Source organism: Acinonyx jubatus, chromosome B3 (genome assembly GCF_027475565.1).
Source record: "Acinonyx jubatus isolate Ajub_Pintada_27869175 chromosome B3, VMU_Ajub_asm_v1.0, whole genome shotgun sequence".
NCBI lineage: Eukaryota > Metazoa > Chordata > Mammalia > Carnivora > Felidae > Acinonyx > Acinonyx jubatus.
Genome location: NC_069386.1, coordinates 127,804,426 through 127,828,191, shown reverse-complemented (window position 1 = coordinate 127,828,191; position 23,766 = coordinate 127,804,426).

The following is a 23,766-nucleotide window of genomic DNA, read 5'->3' as shown; positions in this document are numbered from 1 at the left end:
AATGGGATCAGTTTCTTTATTTGTCTTTCTGTTGCTTCATTGTTAGTGTATAAGAATGCAACTGATTTCTGTACATTGATTTTGTATCCTGCAACTTTGCTGAATTCATCTATCAGTTCTAGCAGACTTTTGGTGGAGTCTATTGGATTTTCCATGTATAATATCATGTCATCTGCAAAAAGTGAAAGCCTGACTTCATCTTTGCCAATTTTGATGCCTTTGATTTCCTTTTGTTGTCTGATTGCTGATGCTAGAACTTACAACACTATGTTAAACAACAGTGGTGAGACTGGGCATCCCTGTCGTGTTCCTGATCTCAGGGAAAAAGCTCTCAGTTTTTCCCCATTGAGGATGATGTTAGCTGTGGGCTTTTCATAAATGCCTTTTATGATGTTTAAGTATGTTCCTTCTATCCCGACTTTCTCAAGGGTTTTTATTAAGAAAGGGTGCTGGATTTTGTCAAAGGCCTTTTCTGTATCGATTGACAGGATCACATGGTTCTTATCTTTTCTTTATTAATGTGATGTATCACGTTGATTGATTTGTGAATGTTGAACCAGCCCTGCATCCCAGGAATGAATCCCACTTGATCATGGTGAATAATTCTTTTTATATGCTGTTGAATTCGATTTGCTAGTCTCTTATTGAGAATTTTTGCATCCATATTCATCAGGGATATTGGCCTGTAGTTCTCTTTTTTTACTGGGTCTCTGTCTGGTCTAGGAATCTAATACTGGCTTCATAGAATGAGTCTGGAAGTTTTCCTTCCCTATTTCTTGGAATAGCTTGAGAAGGATAGGTATTATCTCTGCTTTAAATGTGTGGTAGAACTCCCCTGGCAAGCCATCTGGTCCTGGACTCTTATTTGTTGGGAGATTTTTGATAACTGATTCAATTTCTTCACCAGTTATGGGTCTGTTCAAGCTTTCTGTTTCCTCCTGATTGAGTTTGGAAGTGTGTGGGTGTTTAGGAATTTGTCCATTTCTTCCAGGTTGTCCAATTTGTTGGCATATAATTTTTCATAGTATTCCCTGATAATTGTTTGTATCCCTGAGGGATTGGTTGTAATAATTCCATTTTCATTCATGATTTTATCTATTTGGGTCATCTCCCTTTTCTTTTTGAGAAGCCTGGCTAGAGGTTTGTCAATTTTGTTTATTTTTTCAAAAAGCAACTCTTGGTTTCGTTGATCTGCTCTACAATTTTTTTAGATTCTATATTGTTTATTTCTGCTCTGATCTTTATTACTTCTCTTCTTCTGCTGGGTTTAGGCTGCCTTTGCTGTTCTGCTACTATTTTCTTTAGGTGTGCTATTAGATTGCAATGTATTTTCCTCTCAGGACTGCCTTTGCTGCATCCCAAAGCGTTTGGATTGTTGTATTTTCATTTTCGTTTGTTTCCATATATTTTTTAATTTCTTCTCTAATTACCTGGTTGACCCACTCATTCTTTAGTAGGGTGTTCTTTAACCTCCATGCTTTTGGAGGTTTTCCAGACTTTTTCCTGTGGTTGATTTCAAGCTTCATACCATTGTGGTCTGAAAGTATGCATGGTATAATTTCAATTCTTGTATACTTATGAAGGGCTATTTTGTGACACAGTATATGATCTATCTTCGAGAATGTTCCATGTGCACTTGAGAAGAAAGCATATTCTGTTGCTTTGGGATGCAGAGTTCTAAATATATCTGTCAAGTCCATCTGATCCAATGTATCATTCAGGGCCCTTGTTTCTTTATTGACCGTGTGTCTAGATGATCTATCCATTTCTGTAAGTGGGGTGTTAAAGTCCCCTGCAATTACCACATTCTTATCAATCAGGTTGCTTATGTTTGTGAGTAATTGTTTTATATATTTGGGGGCTCCGGTATTCGGCGCATTGACATTTATAATTGTTAGCTCTTCCTGATGGCTAGACCCTGTGATTATTATATAATGCCCTTCTTCATCACTCGTTACAGCCTTTAATTTAAAGTCTAGTTTGTCTGATATAAGTATGGCTACTCCAGCTTCCTTTTGGCTTCCAGTAGCATGATAAATCATTCTCCATCCCCTCACTCTCAATCTAAAGGTGTCCTCAGATCTAAAATCAGTCTCTTGTAGACAGCAAATAGATGGGTCTTGTTTTTTAATCCATTCTGATACCCTATGTCTTTTGGTTGGCGCATTTAGTCCATTTACATTCAGTGTTATTATAGAAAGATACGGGTTTAGAGTCATTGTGATGTCTGTATGTTTTATGCTTGTAGCGATGTGTCTGGTACTTTGTCTCACAGGATCCCCCTTAGGATCTCTTGTACTGCTGGTTTAGTGGTGACAAATTCCTTCAGTTTTTGTTTGTTTGGGAAGACCTTTATCTCTCTTTCTATTCTAAATGACAGACTTGCTGGATAAAGGATTCTCGGCTGCATATTTTTTCTGTTCAACACATTGAAGATCTCGTGCCAATCCTTTCTGGCCTGACAAGTTTCAAAAGAGAGATCGGTCACGAGTCTTATAGGTCTCCCTTTATATGTTAGGGCACGTTTATCCCTTGCTGCGTTCAGAATTTTCTCTTTACCCTTGTATTTTGCCAGTTTCACTATGATATGTCGTGCAGAAGATCGATTCAAGTTACATCTGAAGGGAGTTCTCTGTGCCTCTTGGATTTCAATGCCTTTTTCCTTCCCCAGTTCAGGGAAGTTCTCAGCTATTATTCCTTCAAGTATACCTTCAGCACCTTTCCCTCTCTCTTCCTCCTCTGGAATACCAATTATGCGTATATTATTTCTTTTTAGTGTATCCCTTAGTCCTCTAATTTTCCCCTCATACTCCTGGATTTTTTTATCTCTCTTTTTCTCAGCTTCCTCTTTTTCCATAATTTTATCTTCTAGTTCGCCTATTCTCTCCTCTGCCTCTTCAATCCGAGCTGTCGTTATTTCCATTTTATTTTGCATTTCGTTTAAAGCGTTTTTCAGCTCCTCCTGACTGTTCCTTAGTCCCTTGATCTCTGTAGCAAGAGATCCTCTGCTGTCCTCTATACTGTTTTCAAGCCCAGCAATTAATTTTATGACTATTATTCTAAATTCACTTTCTGTTATATTATTTAAATCCTTTTTGATCAGTTCATTAGCTGTTGTTATTTCCTGGAGATTCTTTTGAGGGGAATTCTTCTGTTTGGTTATTTTGGATAGTGTCTGGAGTGGTGAGGACCTGCAGGGCACTTCCCCTGTGCTGTGGTGTAAAACTAGAGTTGGTGGGCGGGGCCACAGTCAGACCTGATGTCTGCCCCTTGCCCACCGCTGGGGCCACAGTCAGACTGGTGTGTGCCTTCTCTTCCCCTCTCCTAGGGGCAGGATTCACTGTGGGGTGGCGTGGCCTGTCTGGCTACTTGCACACTGCCAGGCTTGTGATGCTGGGGATCTGGCGTATTAGCTGGGGTGGGTAGGCAAGGTGCACGGGGAAGAGGGGCAGGCTTAGCTCGCTTCTCCTTAGGTGATCCACTTCAGGAGGGGCCCTGTGGCAGTGGGAGGGAGTCAGACCTGCTGCCGGAGGGCTGGCTCCGCAGAAGCACAGCGTTGGGTGTTTGCGAGGAGCAAGCAAGTTCCCTGGCAGGAACCGGTTCCCTTTGGGATTTTGGCTGGGGGATGGGCGAGGGAGATGGCGCTGGCAAGCGCCTTTTTTCCCCTGCCAAACTGAGCTCTGTCTTCTGGGGGCTCAGCAACTCTCCCTCCCTTTGTCCTCCAGCCTTTCCGCTTTCCGAGCAGAGCTGTTAACTTATGACCTCCCAGATGCTACGTCACGCTTGCTGTCAGAAAACACTCCATCTGGCCCCTCCGCTTTTGCAAGCCAGACTCGGGGGCTCTGCTTGGCTGGCAGGCTGCCCCTCCGCCCCGACTCCCTCCCACCAGTCTGTAGCACGCACGGCCTCTCAGCCCTTCCTACCCTCTTCCGTGGGCCTCTCGTCTGTGCTTGGCTCCGGAGACTCAGTTCTGCTAGTCTTCTGGTGGTTTTCTGGGTTATTTAGGCAGGTGTAGGTGGAATCTAAGTGATCAGCAGGATGCGCGGTGAGCCCAGTGTCCTCCTACGCCATCTTCCGAAGTCCCCTGTCTAGAACCATTTTAGAACTAAATTGAGAGAAAGGCACAGAGATTTTGCCTATAACCCCTGCCACCATACACGCATAACATCCCTCATTATCAATGACGTCAGTCACCAGAATGATGTATTTGTTACCAAGGAGGAGCCTACATTGACACATTATAATCACCCAAAGTCCATAGTTTACTTTAGGATTCACTCTTGATGTTGTACATTTTGGGGGTTTAAACAAATGTATAATGACATGTATCCATCATTATAATATCATACAGAATAGTCTCACTGAGCTAAAAATCCCACGTTTAATGTACCTGTTCATCCTGCCAGTGCCCCAGTTCTGAGAATACTGATCATTTTCCTGTTACCATAGTTGTATCTTCTCCAGAATGTCATACGGTGGGAATCCTACAGTATGTCACCTTTTCAGGTTGGCTTGTTTCATTTTAATATGAATCTAAGTTTCCTCCCTGTCTTTTCATGACTTAATAGCTCCTTTTTGTTGTTGTTATTTGTTATTTTTTAACTGCAAAATAGTATTAGATTATCTGGATGTACCACAGCTTATTTAACCATTCACCTACCTAAAAACATCTTGGTTGCCTCCAAGTTTTTGCAGTTCTGAATAAAGGTATTTTTAACATCTACGTGCAGGATTTTGTGTAAATATCAAGGAGCTTGATTGCTAGATCATGTGGTAAGGATGTGTTTAACTTTGTAATACAGACGACCAAACCATCTTCCAAACTGACTGTACCATTTTTGTTGCGACCGGCAATAAATGAGAGTTCCTGTGGCTCCACATCTTTGCCGGCATTTAGCATTGCCGGTATTCCAGATTTGGGCCATTCTAGTAGTTGTGTAGTGTTATCTCATTATTGTTTTAATTTGCATTTTCCTACTGACATATGATCACCTTCCTTTTTAAACTTTAAAATAAACACATAAAATCTATTTTGCTTGACTAAAATAGCTATTTAAATAATATGCTGCATATAAAACACTTAACACGATACCTTTCGCAGTGGTAATTATTATGTTGTTGATAATGTCGGTAACTGTGAGGATGGAAGACATTAGAAAAGAATCATCCATTAAATGTAAACTTCAGTATCGATCTCAAAAGTTTTCATTATTTCAGCCAGAAATCCTATCATATTTTTTACTAGGCATTAATAAACCTTGATAATTTTTAATAAATACATATGTATGACAGTGTCTGTGTATAAAATATAACTATAAGCTTACAGCAACAATGCTAATATTAGCTGCACAGTTCTGGGTATGTTAATTCTTAGAAAACCAAGTGCACTGGTAGCATTGTGATCATGACCGTCTTCATTTTCTCCATTCACTCTGACATCTCTATTGCAGTCTTGTGGCAACCACCTTTCCTACCTTTCAGTGTTATGATTTAAATCTGTGTCAGTGACAGAAAATTGACTACTCTGGAAAGATCAAGCGGATAATATGACTTGCCTTTCTGTAATAATTCTATAAATGTTAGCTGGGAATAGTGTATCTCTCTCGGATTTTTCCATTCTAGTCATTAGCAAGAACATGATCTCAATTACGACAAATACACAATCATAACAAATGAAAGACTGTCTCATAACAATGGACACTGTGCAAAAAAAAAAAAAAAAAAGTAGGCTACTTCTTTGCAGCCGAAGTTGACCCATTAAAGCATAATTTACTCATTGCAATTAGCATAATATAAATATAACTTAGTATGTCACTCCCAGAAAATAAAATCTTTCCCTCTGAAAACCCTGGTTCTTTGATTAAGACAGTCCAGGCATTCTTAGAAGATATCAAAAGGTCATACAATAATACTAAAAATGCATTTTGCATCGCATGTCCCAATTTATCATTATAAAAAGATGAAAATGGGGTTTGGTCAGAAATGCAAACTCCTACAAGGATGCAATGTGTGCTTTCTCATGGAGAACTGGCAATTTCACTTTTTCTAGATTTATTTCCCAAGTAGAACATTTCCTTTTCACGCCTTCTATATTATATGCTTTGTGAGCTTTTGGAATTCTGTAACAACCAGTCATAAAACTTACAAGACCAGACGCATTCTGATATATTGTACTCTTTTATGTTAAATAAGAATGACCATTAATCACACCAGATTGTATCAACCTTTGATGTGCAGGAGATTCACAATTTGGAGAACCAAGCAACCTTCTGAAATCTGACTGGTTTTCAAAGTACAATTGAGACCCATTAGAGCTCATTGTTATCCACATATTCATACAATCAGGGCCAAATTGTGCCATTTAATTCACAACAGCCAGATTTCTGTAAACGTTTTTAGGGCAGAGCTCTATGTTGAAGAGAATACAATCTCATTCTGAGTGGGTATCTTTCTGTTTTCACGCTATAATTGTCAAAATTTTGGGGAAAACATTGTTAATAATACAGAGAAACCTTTATTTTCCTCTTCCTTACTCTCTAGAAAAGCAGAATGGAAGGTCAATAATAGTGACTATTGTAAGTATTTGTCTTATTTCTGGATCTCAGTTTATAAATTTACCTAAACACATGATCCAGTTGCCAAAATGAAATAATTTTATCTATATACTTGTGTATAGAAAGAGGATGCTAGATTGTTAGGAGTAAAAAAATCAAGTGGCAAAAACCATTATCTTGTGACCTGTGTATGTATTATAAGTATAAAAAGGAATTATAGCAATATTGTAAATTGTAAGTGCACAATATTTGTATTAGAGAATGAATTTAGGATTGGAAGATGGACACATTTCATCTCTCATATGCTTTAATATACATAATAAAATTTAAGATAAACATACATTTCTTTTTTAAATTTTTTAAATGTTTATTTAGTTTTGAGAGAGACAGAGCAGGAGTGGGGGGGAGAGAGAAACAGGCTCCAAGCTCCAAGCTGTCAGCACAGAGCCTGATGCAGGACTCGAACCCACAAACTGTGAGATCATGACCTGAGCTGAAGTCGGATGCTTAACTGACTGGGCCACCCAGGTGCCCCTACGTTTCTTTTTTAATAATAATAATAATAATAATAATAATAATAAACTAGATAGTAAAGCAATTAAGCTAACATATAATTATTGTTAATATTATTTTTAGGCTCTGCTAGATATGATGTAAAGACTACAAAGAATTTTTATTTTTTCAACCAAAAAGAATAGAAAATAGTGACTTTTATCCTGTTTTGCACATAGAGGTTCTAATGAAGTGTTTCCAAAATTGAATGATTAATGACCAGGGTAATGGAATATTAAACAGGAATTACCGTTCTTGCAGAGAAAATATTTGCAAGTACTACTGTGATGAGTAAAGCTTGAATTGCACAGAATATGTAATACAAAGCGGCAGGGGGCAGAGAAATTAGAAGTGGCTGGAGAGGAGACCACAGCTACAGGGCACATAAACACTGGGCTTTGTTTTAGGTGTTTTAATATCCCTTGCCACCATTAAAAGGACTGTTGAGCATCAATCAAGGCAAATTGAAGACTTACAAGATTGACTTCATAATGAAGCAGTTTGAACAATTACTGCATGCTGCTCCAACCATTTATCAGACCAGGCATTAGAAAGAGAAAAAGCCATGAAGGGGTAGATATGGGTTAACATACTCATGCAAAACAGGACAGTTGTGCAATGTTTTGCTTGATGGTAGGAGAGGTCCAGAACACTGAGGGGCCATGAGCCTCAGAGAAGCATCCACAGGACTCAACTGCACATACAAGTAATAAGAAAGATCATAGGCGGAAAAGTTGCAGTTGGTGACAAGAGGCCAAAAGGTGAATTCGGTTATTGAGAGATACTGGCCATGGATTAGGGTTGACTGGAGGTACTGGCCAGGTAGTGATACGTAATTAGCAAAGCAGAACACAGTTTCAAAAAGGTAAACAGGGGTGCCTGGATGGCTCAGTCAGTTGGTGTCTGACTTCGGCTCAGGTCATGATCTCGCAGTTCATGAGTTCGAGCCCCGCATCAGGTTCTGTGCTGTGAGTGCAGAGAGCCCATTTCAGATCCTCTGTCTCCCTCTGTCTCTGCTCCCCTCCTTCTCTTTCTCTATCTCTCAAAAATAACTAAACATTAAAACACCAAAAAAATGTCAAATTGAGGTTATCTGAAAGTTTATCCATGAGAAGAAATCACAATGATGTTAAATGATTATAATAGGACATTGGGAATAAGGGAGTGGTTTGAAAGCATTTGGGAACAAATCCATGCATGTGACAATAGAAAATGGTAGCAATGTCTATGGGAGGTGGTGGTAGGGTATGCAGCTTTTGTGTGATAGAGAGAGGTGTGGAGTCTGATAGGGACACGGCAAGGCTGAGAATATCTCCAAAAGTCTATCTATATGATAGGAGTCTTGAGCTAGTGAATAGGGTAGCATGAATGTTCATTTTTTTTCATATTTTTTCTCTTAATTTTATTGATTTCTGCTCTTATAGCAAGTAGTTTCCCCCTTACATTGGGCTTACTCAGCTTTTCCTTCTCTAGCTGCTTCTGATGATAACTTAGGTCATTGATTTTAAACCTTTATTTTTTTTTTCAGATATAAACATTTAAAGCTATAGGTTTCTCACAACGCATCACTTTTGAGGCATCTCAAAATTTTTGCTATGTTTTACTTTTGCTATTATCCAGACGAAATATTTTTTTTTATTTTTCCTTATGATCGCTTCAAATCATGGGCTATTGGAAAGTGTTCTTATTTTTTTTATGGTTTAATTTTAATTTTTTTTGAAAGTGTCCTTTCTCAAAAATAAATTCCAAATGTTTGAGGATTTTCTAGTTATCCTTCTGTTATTTATTCATATTTCAATTGGTTTCCCATAAGACAAGCAATGGGTGTGTTGATGGGATGAAAACTTTAGTGCAGTAGGTGGTGAAGAGAGCTGTAATAAGGAAGATGCATGAGAAGGCTTAGGTGGGAAGATTGAGACCTTGGGTAAATATTGGGATATATTGGGATAAATGGGGGAGGGTCATCTTCAATAATAAGATTCAGTTTTCTGATCAGTTATAACTTTTCGAGCTTGGTACTGATACAGGTACTGTAACTAGCCACTAGACAATGTAATTCAGAGGCCATGCCCAAAAGGGAAATGAAGGCACTGATTGAGCTGATGCTGAAGTTCAAATTATATCCCAGCTTTCCCAGAGAAGTATTTCCAAACCTCTCCACAAGAATGCTATGTTCTGGTGTATTAGGAGCAAGAGCTTTCAGACCTAAATCTTTGTTTACTTTATTAAATTTTCTTTTCTTCAACAGGTAAAGACCAAAGGTAGATTGATAAGGTCATTGCTTATGGGTGAAGATCAGGCCATGTCAGCTTGAGTGCTGTGACTCCTTGAGAATGTCTCTGGCTTTCTTTGAAACCTGGCTTTTTTTTATGTTTATTTATTTTGGAGAGAGAGAGAGAGTCAGAGTGAGAAGAGGGGAGGAGCAGAGAGAGAGGGAGACACAGAATCGGAAGCACGCTCCAGGCCCTGAGCTGTGAGCCCAGAGCTCGACGAGGGGCTTGAATTCATGAAACAGTGAGATCATGACCTGAGCCAAAATCGGACGCCCAAATGACTGAGCACCCCAGGCACCCCGAAACCTGACCTTTAAACACATACCTGTGTTTTTGTGTACATTTATACGTGTCATAGTTATCACTGGGTAGAGGAAGCAAATTCGCCTCAAATTCTTCTTACACCTGGCCCGGAATGGAATTCTGTCTTAACATCCAGAAGAAAATGCAATCTCCCCCAAAGGCCAACGGACTCACACGCTCAAAGTTCCATACAAAGTGGGTAAGTCGACTGATTATAAACTTGAAGAATTAGAGCTGTACAGACTTTTAACATTTGGTCCTCATTCATGTTTGTCCTTCCCAAACACGAACACATGCAGACATTTTCTCCTTTGTCTCTGTCTGAGGGTTTTGGGGTGTGTTTGCCCAATTTTTAGTTTATGCTTTTTATCCAGACTTCCATAGCTACTATTGCCCTGCATTGCTCTTTCTCTGGAACTCACCTCCAGAAGCCCTGTAGTCACAGCTAACTGCCCTCCCTCAATCCCTGCCCAAGACTGTTTCACCTAAACCAACTCCTCACCTGGGAAACGACAGGTGTGAGAGATGAGGTGTCTTTGTTGTTTGATGGTGGTGTTTTTTTTCTCTCTATTTCGAGAGCTCTTACATTTGAGTACTTCATGGCTATAACCCAGCAGGAACCCATAAACACCAACATAGAGCATTTAAATCAATCTGAGAGAACAAGGCTCCCAACTGTAACTTTTCTAAACTTAAAATATATTGTTAGAGGCTACAAGAAATCCATTGCCTTCCCTATATAGTTTTATGAGTGTCACAGAAGTTAAGTGTCTCCTGACTCGGCTGGTGGGTAAATCCTCCAGGGCAGTGCCAAAATCTTGTAAAGCAGCTGATGCCAGATGCAACAGACAATCGCATACAATGAGGGATCCAGGCTGGTTCCCTAACCTTTCATCACCAGAAATTATTCCCATTGTTTAACTCTGCATCTGCAGCCTATTTACATGGGAGAATTGACTCACTGAATGTTTATGACGTGTTGAGCTGGAGCGAGACACAAGCTGCTCGGATTTGTCTCAGATGACCAGTCCAACTACCACGCAAAGGTCATTGCTTTTAGGTTGTGGCGGTATTATTGTTATTATTATTTTCGGTTGTTATTCTCTAATGCACTTTGAAATACGACTCTTCAAATTTGAACCCCTAAACGTAAAGTCATTTTATCTAACTTCCTCTGCACTTGTGATCTTACAGCTGTTGGGTAAATCCACTGTAGCCTGTATCACAATAATCACAGTGTATCCTGAAAGCTTGTGCTCAATTTCTTTCTTCCTGTATGAAATATAACAAGGACCTTAACCACCAAGCGGATTCTATTGTGCTACCCTGGGAAAAGTTCTCGCTGGAAGCCCATATCTGGCAGGGGAAACAGGCACTTGGAGAAAGAGATTGAGTGTCTCCATTCCCCACTTGCTACCGACCCAATGAGCAACCTCAGGCAAATCACTTACACTTGTTCCCTCCAGCTTTCTTTTAGTGAAACGAAAGCCTAATTATTTATTATTTTTGTTGCAAGCTGGGGACAAGTGAAGTGCATCCATTTTACCAAATGAGCTGGCAATACTAAGTTCACTCTAGTGAGGATACGCTTTATTATGCTATGTTCATTGAGTTATACCAGGAAATAATCCCCTTTAGCAGGGTGTAGATGGATGGGGAAATACAATGATAGAGGAATAGCCATTTTTTAAAACTAAGTGATTCCCTAGGCGTATATTGTTGGAGACATCTAAATCCCAAGGACCATTGGTTTTCATCCATTAGAACAATCGTGGAGATCAACTGCTGATATACAGGATTCTGAATAAGGGAGTGAAAGAGTCTAACAAGTTAATGACTTTACATGATAGATCCAAACCTCCATTATATGGAAACAATTCCCCATGGTGTGTATATACATATACATATACATATACGCATATACATATGTATATATGTATACATGTATATATGTACATACATACACATGCATGTATGTACATACACATATACATATATACATATACATATACATGCATATGCATATACATATATATGTGTGTATACATACATATGCACATATACATACATATACATGTATGTGTGTACATACATACATATGTGTATATGTATGTATATGCATGTGCACATGCATGTATATGTATATATGTACATGCATAGGTATATGTACACATATATGTACGTACATACATATACATACATATGCATATGCATATACATATACATATATATACATATATACATATACATATATTTTTTAAAATAGTGTACAAATTGGTGTTATAGGCTAATAAATTATCACAAAGTGAACACAGTCTTGAATCAATATGCAAGTCAATAATAGAAATTATCAGTACCCTTTAAAGGTCCTCTTGTGTAATCTCATAATTAATACTAATACCCTTTTTTCCACCCCAAAACATAAATGATTGAAAAATGGTATCCTATAGTAGATACTTCTTGTGTATTGCTTTTTCTCCATGTTTGTGGTATTCACTCATTTTATTCCATATAGCAATAAATTATTCATTGTTGTCGTTACTTGGATTCCCATTAAATAAATGTATGAAATTGTATGTAACCATTTTACTTTCCATAGACATTTACTGTTCTTTGGGTTTTTTTTTTGTCTTTTGTCTTTTGTTTTTTGTTTTGTTTTGGTTTGGTTTTGGTTTTAATCTGGGGGCTACTATATAGAACTGCTACGTATAATTTTCAACATATCTTTGAGTACACATGTATATTCATTTCTGTTAGGTACATATATAGTTATTGAACTTGGTCATGATATATATGTATATTTAACTTCAGTAGATAGTATCAAATAGATTTCTTAAGAAGCACCAATTTACATTCCTATCAACCATGTATAAGTGTTATAATTTCTCTCATCATTACCAAAGCTCATTATTGCCAATATTTAATTTTTTGTTGTTGTGATAGAACATGTAGCATGAGATCTACCTTCTTAAAATTTTAAGTGCATGAGACAGTATTGTGAACTATAGGTACAATATTAAACAACAGCTCTCTAGAACTTACTCGTCTTGTATAACTGAAATTTTATTTTAATTTTTTTTTTATAATTTTTTTTTCAACGTTTATTTATTTTTGGGACAGAGAGAGACAGAGCATGAACAGGGGAGGGGCAGAGAGAGAGGGAGACACAGAATTGGAAACAGGCTCCAGGCTCCAAGCCGTCAGCCCAGAGCCCGACGCGGGGCTCGAACTCACGGACCGCCAGATCGTGACCTGGCTGAAGTCGGACGCTTAACCGACTGCGCCACCCAGGCGCCCCGAACTGAAATTTTAAACAGCACCTTCCCCCACCATTTCTCTCCCCCAACAGACCCTGGCAATTCCACTCTCTGTTTCTGTGAGTTTGACTATTTTAAATATTTCTAATAAGTGAGATCATGCAGTATTTGTCCTTCTGTGACTGGCTTGCTTCACTTAGCATAATGCTCTCCGGGTTCATCTATGTTGTTACAAATGGCAGAATTTCCTTCTTTTCTGAGACTGAATAATATTCCATTGTATATAAACACCACATTTTCTTTATCCATTCCTCCATTGATGGACATTTAGATTGTTTCCATATCTGGACTGTTGTGTTTAATTTTACAATGAACACAGAAGTGCAGATGTCTCTTGGAGATCCTGATTTCAATTCTTATGAATATATACCAAGAATTGGGATTGCTGGAATATATGGTAATTCTATGCTTAAATTTTTGAGGATCTGCCATACTGTTTTCCATAGCTGCTGCACAATTTTACATTCCCACCAACAACACATAGGAATTCCCACTTCTCCAAATCCTTACCAACATTTGTTATCTTTTCTTTTGGTAATAGCCATCCTAACTGGTGTGAGGTGGTATCTCATTGTGACTTCATCATTTCCAAACACCAAGGACTAATTTATGGCTCTTTTTCATCACACATGTTTTTTCTATATCACTAATTTCTCTCTTATTCTGACTATTTCCTTCTTTGACTCTTTTTTTTTAATTATTATGAATGGTTTTTCTAACTCCTTGAAATAGATTCTTGATTTTCAACCTTTCTTTATTGATTGTACATGAGCATTTAAGACCGTGAATTTGGATCTAAGAAAATTTTAATTGAAGCATATGAAGTTTGAAATGTTGCTTCATTTTCACTAGAAAAAATAAAGATATTTTATTTGACAATTCAGCTGTTTTTGAGGACTTTAATTTGTTAGAGTAGTTTTAGGTTCACAACCAAATTAAGAGGAACGTAGAGATTTCCCATATACCCTCCCACCCCACAAATGCGTAACCTCTCCTAATGTCAGCATGACTCATGAGGGTGGTACAATTGTTACCAAGGATGACCCTACATTGATAAATTATAATCACTCTGCCAAAACCTCAGCTCTGGTTCTAAAGCTGCCATTTTTAAATCAGCAAATGCTCTTAGGGCTCATCGCTATGGGTTTTCTCTCCCTTTACTTACTCTCAGAACATTTTTTTTCAGAGTATTGATAGCTTCCTGATATCTTCAAAGTAATTTCAAGCATTTTGCCTATGTTCATAGTTCTGAAGGAAAAAAACTAATCCAAAATAAGCCAGTTTCTTTTTTCCAGAAGGAAGAATTAATGTTTTTAAATTAAAAACATTAAAATTAACGTTTTTAGATTAAAATATTGTTTACTCAGTCACTTTGCTCTAAGTGGTTAAAGCAGTTGAGTACAGTCAATAATAAACAGGAAAAAATTGTATAGTATTTCCTATCTGGACTAATAAAATAAAATAGAGAATTCTTTTTTTATTACCTACAAAACAAAACAAACAAACCAAAACAGAACAAAACAAAATGCCACCTTTTGGAGACAGAAATGTCTCTATTCCAAAAACTAGAATTTTTTTTTTTAAACTAAAGTCAGTATCTTCCACTCAACCTTAAAACAAAGAGAAAAAGGACATTTCTAGTCTCTTATGGGTTGACTTTTCTTGCCGGAAATGATATGTTGAAGTCCTAATTCTTGGTACCTGTGGATATGATCTTATCTGCAGTACGATCTTACAGATGCAGGTAAGTAAAGATAAGGTCATGAGAGTGAGTTCTAATCCAATATGACTCATGTATTATAAGAAGGGGAAAATGCCTTGTGAAAACACAGACACAATGGGAAGACAACATGTGGAGAAGGAGGCATAGATTGGAGCTAGGCTTCTATCAGCCAAGGAATACCTGTGGCTTCCAGAAGCTGGAAGAGGCAAGGAGGGACTCTTCCTCGGAGGCTTCAGAAGGAGCATGGCCCTGTCAACACCTTGATTTTAGACTTCTAGTATCCAGAACTGTGCCAGAATACATTTCTGTTGTTTTAAGCTATCTGGTTGCGGGACTCTGTAGGAAAACCTTAGGAAATGAATGCACAGTGACTCTCCAGGACTATTACATTGATCATTCACTGGAAATTATAAATTCACTTAAAATTATATATTGCATGGATTTAAGAAAAAGCAAACAGATGTGAAACAAATACACTGGTGAATATTCTATAATTGAAATTCTGAATTTTGAACAATTGCAACGAAGAATTAGAATATCATAGGAATTACTGTGTAAAAGAATAAAAAAAAAAGCCCACTTAAATAGATTCAGGAAAATACATAAATCTCAGACCAACTTCTGGCTGAGAACTATTTCAGCCATGCTGTAGGTAGACTGATCTATTAATTATGGTTTGTTGAAACTAAAATATGTGTTTAGGTTAACAGCTTAACAACTTGCATATGGTTTATTCCATCATGCAGATTCTGTAATTTTAGTGGTTTTCTCTATATTTTCAATTGTCAGTGCTTCCCCTGAGCCAGATGGACCATATTGACAATTGTAGTCAGGATTCTGGTGCCCAGAATAAATAGATCATTCAAGAAGCAGCTTCACAGAATGGGGCCAGAATAAGTACTTCAGCTATATTGATATGCCTGCCACTAGTTAGAAGTCGAAATTCTCAGCTGCTTAAAATACTCTGTGAAATAGGGTAGAGTTTAAAATAAACAAATGTATTAATAAATGTTTACAAAAAGTTGGGGCCATGCAGGCAGTTTTCAATTTTCAAAATATCCAACTCCTTCTCTTTTGGTCTTCCAATATATTCAGAAGAGATAAAAATTCGTCTTAAAATAAAAATAAAAATAAGTAGATATCTCTCATAGCTGACACACACATTTAAATTTCAAAATTAAAGTTACCTTTTGGGAGGAAGGAGGTGTTTTTTGGAAGGCTATTGGATTGTAATTTTCTTTTTCCTCCTTTCTGTTCTTTCCATTTAATTTATTGAATATATTTCATTATTTTTAAATTTTCTTCATCCATATATTTTTCCAAGTGCATTTTATTGTCTTACTTTTTGAAATTTTACCTTTTTTAAAAGTTTATTTATTTATTTTGAGAGAGAGAGAGAAAAAAAAAAATATGAGCCAAGGAGGGGCAGAGAGAGAGGGAGAGAGAATCCCAAACAGGTTCCATGCTGTCAGTGTAGAGCCCGATGCAGGGCTAGAACTCACAAACTGTGAGATTATGACCTGAGCCAAAATTAAGAGTTGGACACTTAACCAAATGAACCACCCAGTAGTCACTGCAAGTGCATTTTATATAGACAATTTTCCCTTGAGTCTATACAAAGTTTGGTAAGACCTTAGAAGATCAGTATTTTAGATTGATCATTTTTTTGTTGGTCAACAAAAAATGAAATGATACCTTTATATGGAATCAGATAAATTACTTTAATGCGATGGAATTCATAAAAAAAAGATATAATACATGTGAATCTATGATAATTTTAATCTCAAATGTTTTTGCTGACATTGCCTCAACATTCTCTTATTTAATTATATAAGATATACAATTCCTTGCTATATTTAGCTTCTAATGCATCTGTTAATAGAAAAAATAGCAATGATAGTCTTAAATATTAACAATGATACAGTTGCGACTATTTAAGAAGTTGAAGATTAGAGAAATAAGGTTTTTAAATGGAGAGTTAAGTTATAAAAATCAATTAATAACACATCAAAGTAGTGATATTTCTATATTTTTGTCATCTGAAAGATAAATCGCTCCTAAGGCATTAGGACTTGAATGGCCTTCCTATAAAATACGACTAAATGAAAAGGGCGTGTCTGAAGATATACTGATTGGTCATCCCAATTGGTTTTCCCAATGGAAAAGAGTATAGCTCACAAAGGCAAACCATGGCTCACAAAGGCAAACCATGATTTTCATTCAGACATTTTCCAGGGGAGATAAAGCCCACCTGGGAAAGCCCATCTGGAAGTTTATCTCCAATGTGGACAGAAAGAGAGAGAGACAGAGACAGAGACAGAGAGAGAGAGAGAGAGAGAGAGAGAGAGAGAGGAAGGTTGTTTTAGCCAAATGTTTTCGAGTATTTTTGGTCCCATTAGGGAGGCCATCACTGTTGTAAGAGAAATTCATCATGATATCTTCATTTGATGTCATTAAGCAATAAATTCATACACCTGCCCTCATTCTCCTTATTCTAATTCCATTCTTGGCAAGGAGCATCACAATTTGCCTTTCATATGAATATTGACTTCAAAAGAGAAAATAATGAGCAGGCTGGTAAGAGTATACTAGACATAGCCACAATTTTTTTTCCATAGAACTTTTTAACAAATACTTACAAACATAAAATTTGCAGTCTAAATGTTCATACAAAAATCACAACATAAAATAATTTTAATAATCTACACCATAAAGTAGATGCAGGATCCATTGCTTTACAAATAGTAGGAATTCAGTAAACCCTTTTTGTATAAAAGAAATTATTGGTGATTTGAAGTATTTGATCTCCTCCTTGCCTCATCAAGTGCAAAAGTGATTTCTGGGGGAAAGTATGTTATTCTTTGTACAGGGGAACAATAGACAGAAGTAACATCACTGTGCACGATTTATCTACCAGACATTAAGCCACGTATTTCACACATTTTGGCACGTAAATCTCCCTTGACCCTAGGTATTGATATCTTTTTGACAGATTAAACATAAAATAACTGAAACTTGGAGATATTGAGGAATGTATAAGGGTAGTAAATTATAGAACCAGGGTTCGAAAAAAACTCAGACGGACTATAAAGCCTATGTGCTTTCCACCATGTCTCACTTCTGACCGTGTTAAAGCTATGATCTGCAAAACGTGCTATGCATCCCCTAAGGGAAACATTCAAATTTTCCAAGTGGTGTGTGGGCATAGATAATTTTGACAATGCTCATTTCAGATCCTTTATTTCCATATGTTTCCATTTTTCCCCTAAAATTGAGAATACACCCGTTTGTGGTGTCTTGCTGGTTTTCTTATCATGATTCCTGTTTTCCAACTTATAAAAGTACAATCCGTACTGACCTCACGTCTTACTCATGTGCATAGCCTCCGAGTGTACAAATCTCTGGTCTCCAAGCAGTTAAAATATAGGTGTCGAGAAATTGTCAATCAGTCCAAGCGCCATAACTCCACAAATACACGTTACATCTGTCCTGTCTTATAAATATTTTTGTTACTAGTTGAAAATGTCATTAGATATGAAATATTTTTCATAAATGATAATATCATGAATTCACATATACATGGAGCCATGGGAATGAGAATTTTCCCTAGGTTTTCAAATCCATGGTTTGGTTCCATAGGGAAAGCTTATGAAAACCAGTTAAATAGAACACTGATTAAACATATTAGAGAAAGTGATTTTATGCTGTGTCATTAAGGAGACCAAATCACAAGAAGGCTGCTGACCTGAGTATACATCTCAGATTCTGAATATCTAAAAGTTTTTGAAAGTCAGCTTGGAAAGACCACCTGTCTGCTCCTGAGCATGTATTTTGGCCATTCTTGCTGAGAATGGAGGGATTCTCCCCTCATTCACCCACATTTTGGTCTGCATCTGCATTTAAAAATATGTTTAATCATGCAATAACTTTAAAGTCTATGACCAAGGATATTGCATTGACAAATGAGATTCAAATAAATTATTAGTCGATGCTCCCAAATATTTTTGAATGTGCTGCTGAGTCAAAGAGTAATAAGTATAATTAACAATCATTAGTTTAGCGTCAGTAAAGTTTTTTTTTTGGGAGAGATTATGGAAATTAAAAAAAGTAAATATCTTCCCGGAGAATAATCCTTTTAATTGGTATTTACAACAAAAATGAAAGCGGATCGATTACGAGTTTCCAGCTCATAGATTATAACAAGTAAATTTTGATATCTAACAGTTATAGTTTGCATAGTTGTACTGAATTTAGTTACATTTTATTTATTTGAACAAACTCTTTATTGCTTTAAGTTATAAAAATATGAAGTAGAAATATAATTGATGATCTATATTTTCTTTTTTTTTTTTTGTATTTTTTTGAGAGGGAAACAAACCGCAAAAGGCACTTTTTTCTAAGAAAAAAAGATTTATTTATTTTTGAGAAAGAAAGCATAAGTGGGGATGCACAAGAGAGAGGGGGGCAGGAGATCTGAAGTGGTTCTGTGGGGGCTCAAATTCATGAACTGTGAGATCACGACTTGAGCCGAAGTCAAACACTCAACCAACTGAGCTACCCAGGTGCCCCATGATGATCTATATTTTCTAATATGAGAAACAAATAATGCTCATCCAGGGAATCTAGGAATTACTTAAGAAAAAATAATCCATTTCATTAAGAAATGCATTACAAAAAATTAAAGCTTCTAATGTTTTCTAATTATTGAAGACAATTTGGAAGATACATTGTTTTGATCAATTTGGTACTAGTGATACGATCCAGATTTTTAAAAATATTTACAGACTTACAGTGACACGAAATTTTTAAATATCATCCTTCTCACTTCATATATATATGGAATATATGTATTATATGTGTACATATAATGCTACATATGTAATTATTGCAGGGAGGAATATAATATTGTGACAAAAGACTTTCAAGCATAAAATTAGATTAGAACAAAATTATGGGTGGGTTATAGAATAGAAAAATCAGTTCAGAAGGAGTGATTTAAATGTGCAACACTTGAAGAATATGATCCGATATATTTTAATGATATATGTAAAATCACAGTGATATTTGTAGTCATTTAGTACATTTGAAAGATTAATATAATAGTTTTGTTTTAAAGTGTCAAAATTTTAAATACTTTTTTAATGTTTATTTATTTTTGAGAAAGAGACAGAGTGCAAGAGAGGGAGCGGCAGAGAGAGAGGGAGACACAGAATTGTCCGAACTGTTAGCACAAAGCCTGATGCGGGCTCAAACCCACAAACTGTGAGATCATGATCTGAGCTGAAGTCACACGCGTCACCGACTAAACCACCCAGGCGCTCCTAAAATATCAATATCTAAATTACACTAGAAACTATCTTCTTTCCAATTAAAAAAAATTAAGTTTATTCCTTTGAAAGACATAGAGAGTATGAGCAGGGGAGCAGCAGAGAGAGAGGAAGAGAGAGAGAATCCCAAGCAGGCTTCCACACTGTCAGTGCAGAGCCTGATGTGGGGCTTGAACCCACGAACTGTGAAATCATGACCCTGAGCTGAAACCAAGAGATGGTTGCTTAACCGACCGAACCACCCAGGCAGAACAATATTTTAAAGTTTATTTACTTATTTTGAGAGACAGAGAGCACAAGGAGGGCTCCAAGAGAGAGGGAGAGAGAGAATCCCAAGCAGGATTCATGCTGTCAGTGCTATTCCTACAGAGCCCACTGTAGGGCTGGAACCCAAGAACCATGAGACCATAACTGGAGCCGAAACCAAGAGTCGGGCACTTAACTGACCAAAGCACGCAGGTGCCCCTCTCCTTTGCAACTTTTCAAACTAAGAATGACAATTTTAAAATGATACCTTAAAACTCTTGGATAGAACTCATGGCTTTTAAAAATACTTGAGGGGATACATGGGGAAAACTAAATGCCTGAATTCTACTGTATTAAGCAAACATAACATAGCAAAGGGACTTGGGGTTTGCTTCAGCCGAAGGACTTGAATCAATTGTGGCTGCTATTTACTCTTCAGATCTTGGAAAACAGTAAGAAGGCCTGAGAATATGATATGCACCCATAGCATGAAACAGTCACATTTTAAAAAATCCTTTGAAGTCTTCTTTATTATGTTTTGAATTAAAGTGGGGCTCAAAGCAGAATTTAAATAAGGGTAGCTATTTGGTCAAGAATGTAAATATATCTTTCCTTCCTCTGGATATAATGTAACATGAATCAAGAATAATAGAAGTAGCAGATAACATTAACTAGACTCTTAGTAGTCAGTCTTTCTAATGGAAATCTTAAATTACTTCATTTTTTAAAATTGAACTTTGTTTATTGACTCAAATTTTCAACACGTGCATTAACTCACTGTATCTTCCATATGGAATAACACTTCTAATAATAGATCTTGCAATTGACATTTTCTACAAGTGATCACAATACGTATCATCTGAAGAGTACCCAAGTATCTTTTCATTTAATGACACAAAACACACAGGCTACTTGAAACATATTCTCACATAATATTCTCTCTCACATTTACAATTCAAAAGATTGGTGAACTCAGAGGAATTGTAGTCACTATACATAGCACGCTGTTAGTGTTTTAAAAGTTTATTCCAATTAATTTCTTTTTTAATGTTTATTTATCTATTTTGAAAAAGAGAGAGAGCATGGGCAGGGGAGGAGCAGAGAGAGACAGGGAGAGAAAGAATCCCAAGCAGGCTCTGTGCTGTCAGCACGGAACCTGATGCGGGCTCTAACTCATGAACTGTGAGATCATGACCTGAGCCGAAATCGAGAGTCGGATGCTTAACTGACTGACCCACCCAGGGGCCCACAATTCATTTCCTCTCTTAGACTCTAAGACATCTTCATTATGCTATTTGATGAGGTATATCCCTAGGAAGATGGTGGTGCCTGAGGTCAGGTTTGCTAGTCAGGTTTGCTATCCGCAATGGAGTCTGAACTAGAACTTTGATCAGACTGAAGGGCTGCTTGTAGACAGACCATCTGCCTCCCTTTATGCCCAATCCCTCCAGGAGCTGGCCTATCATTTCATGTTATGCCTACAATAACTTTATTTCCCTTATCAAGGTGAAGTATCTGTGGCTTAGAGAAGTTTAAGAAAGTTGACATAGGTCACAGTGATGGACTGTGTCTCCCCCCAAATCTGTATGTTGGAGCTCTAATTCCCACTGTTACTATGTAGAGATAGGAATTTTAAGTTGGTAACTAAGGATGAAATAAACCTTAAGTGTGGGGCCCTATTTCAATATGACTGGTGTCCTTTTAAGGAGAGAGAGGGAAAGACAGAGCAGGGGGGGGGTGGTGACAGGGGATGGGGAGAAGGGGAGGGAGACCAGTGATGCTTGTGCCCAGAGAAAAGGCCATGTGAGAACACAGGGAGAAGGTGGCCACCTGTAAGCCAAGGAGAGTCTTCAGAGGAAATAAACCCAGCAAACACCTTGATCTTGGACTTCCAGCCTCCAGAACTGTGAGAAAATAAATTGCTGATTTTTAAAAAAATTTTTTTAATGTGTTTATTTTTGAGAGAGAGAAAGAGACACAGAGAGAGCATGAGTCAGTGAGGGGCAGACAGAGAGGGAGACACAGAATCCGAAGCAGGCTCCAGGCTCTGAGCTGTCAGCACAGAGCCTGACGCGGGGCTTGAATTCATGAAACAGTGAGATCATGACCTGAGCCGAAGTCGGACACTTAACCAACTGAGCCACCCAGGCGCCCCACATTTCCGTCTTTAAGCTTCCCAGTCTGTGGCACTTTGTTGTGCCATCCTAAGTGATCCTAACATGGTCACTCAAGTGGTCAGAGGTAGAAACAATACCAAGGCATTTCTTAATAACTTAAAACATTGATCCTCTTAAATATTGAGCAATCACATAAGCACTTATTGAGGTATGTTTTCTCCTCATAGTAATTGGCAAAACTGGGCTTATATGAACTCATCTAAATGTTTTTAGTGACTTGCCTCAAGTTGCATAGCTATTCAGTGGCAAAACCAGGATTTGAACCCAGACAGACAGGATTTTAACAACTTCATTACATTAAAGATGCTTCAGATATTAACATATCTTATTTGTATTTTCCTTTTCAGTTAAAATTTTACGCCTAGAATTAACACTGTGGGTTAAATGTTTTTTATTTTTTTAATTTTTCTTGTTTATTTTTCAAAATTTAACTCCCAGAACATTCAAATGCCAAAGTTTAAAGATTAAAGTTTTGATATCCAACTGGAAATAATTACTGTGCCATTCATATTTTTTTTACGATTTTAATATTATTCCTCAACCCCTGAAAACTCTGAAAACTGACTAGGCATCTTTGCAGATTTTCATACCCCTAATGTTGTAATATTATTGGAAATCTAAACCATAAATGTGTTAAATGCTGACGTTCTCGTTAAATTGCTAAGACCTAGTTAAATCAAGTCTCATTCAGGGAAAAATATAATAATCAAATGTGAATGATGGACCTGGCAATTAAAGACCTCTACAGTGGCCAATGTTTTAAGCACCTGAAAGCAAATTAGTCTCTAATTTAGCATGAATGCTGACAAGGAATGACACAAACTTGTTCACATTAGACTAACCGTGGAGGAAAAAAAAGCTAAAGTATTATTCAGTACCAGAGACCAAAGAGACAACTTACAGATTCTCATAAAGGATAATCAACCATGTTTCTTTCTTGGCTCTTGGCTAACTATAAAATATATTTCCCTATTCATTTAAAAAACAAAAGAGGGGCTATAATTTGCAATACAAAATCAAATATAATTTAATATCAGTGAACTAACTAATTACAGTATTTACTATTTCAAGTTGCACTTTAACACCACAGTCTGGCTGGGTTTAATTGAATCTCTGTAAGTAAGATGGGCTTTCGGTCTGAAATCGTACGGCTTCCAAAGTCAGGCCAATTCAAAAACTAGGGTCATGCCTATTGGTTACTTGCCATATTCAAGTAGTACTAGAGTCAATGCCCAAAACTGAAGTTAAAACTGAAGTTAAAACTGAAACACCATGAAAGCAACAAGAAATTGAA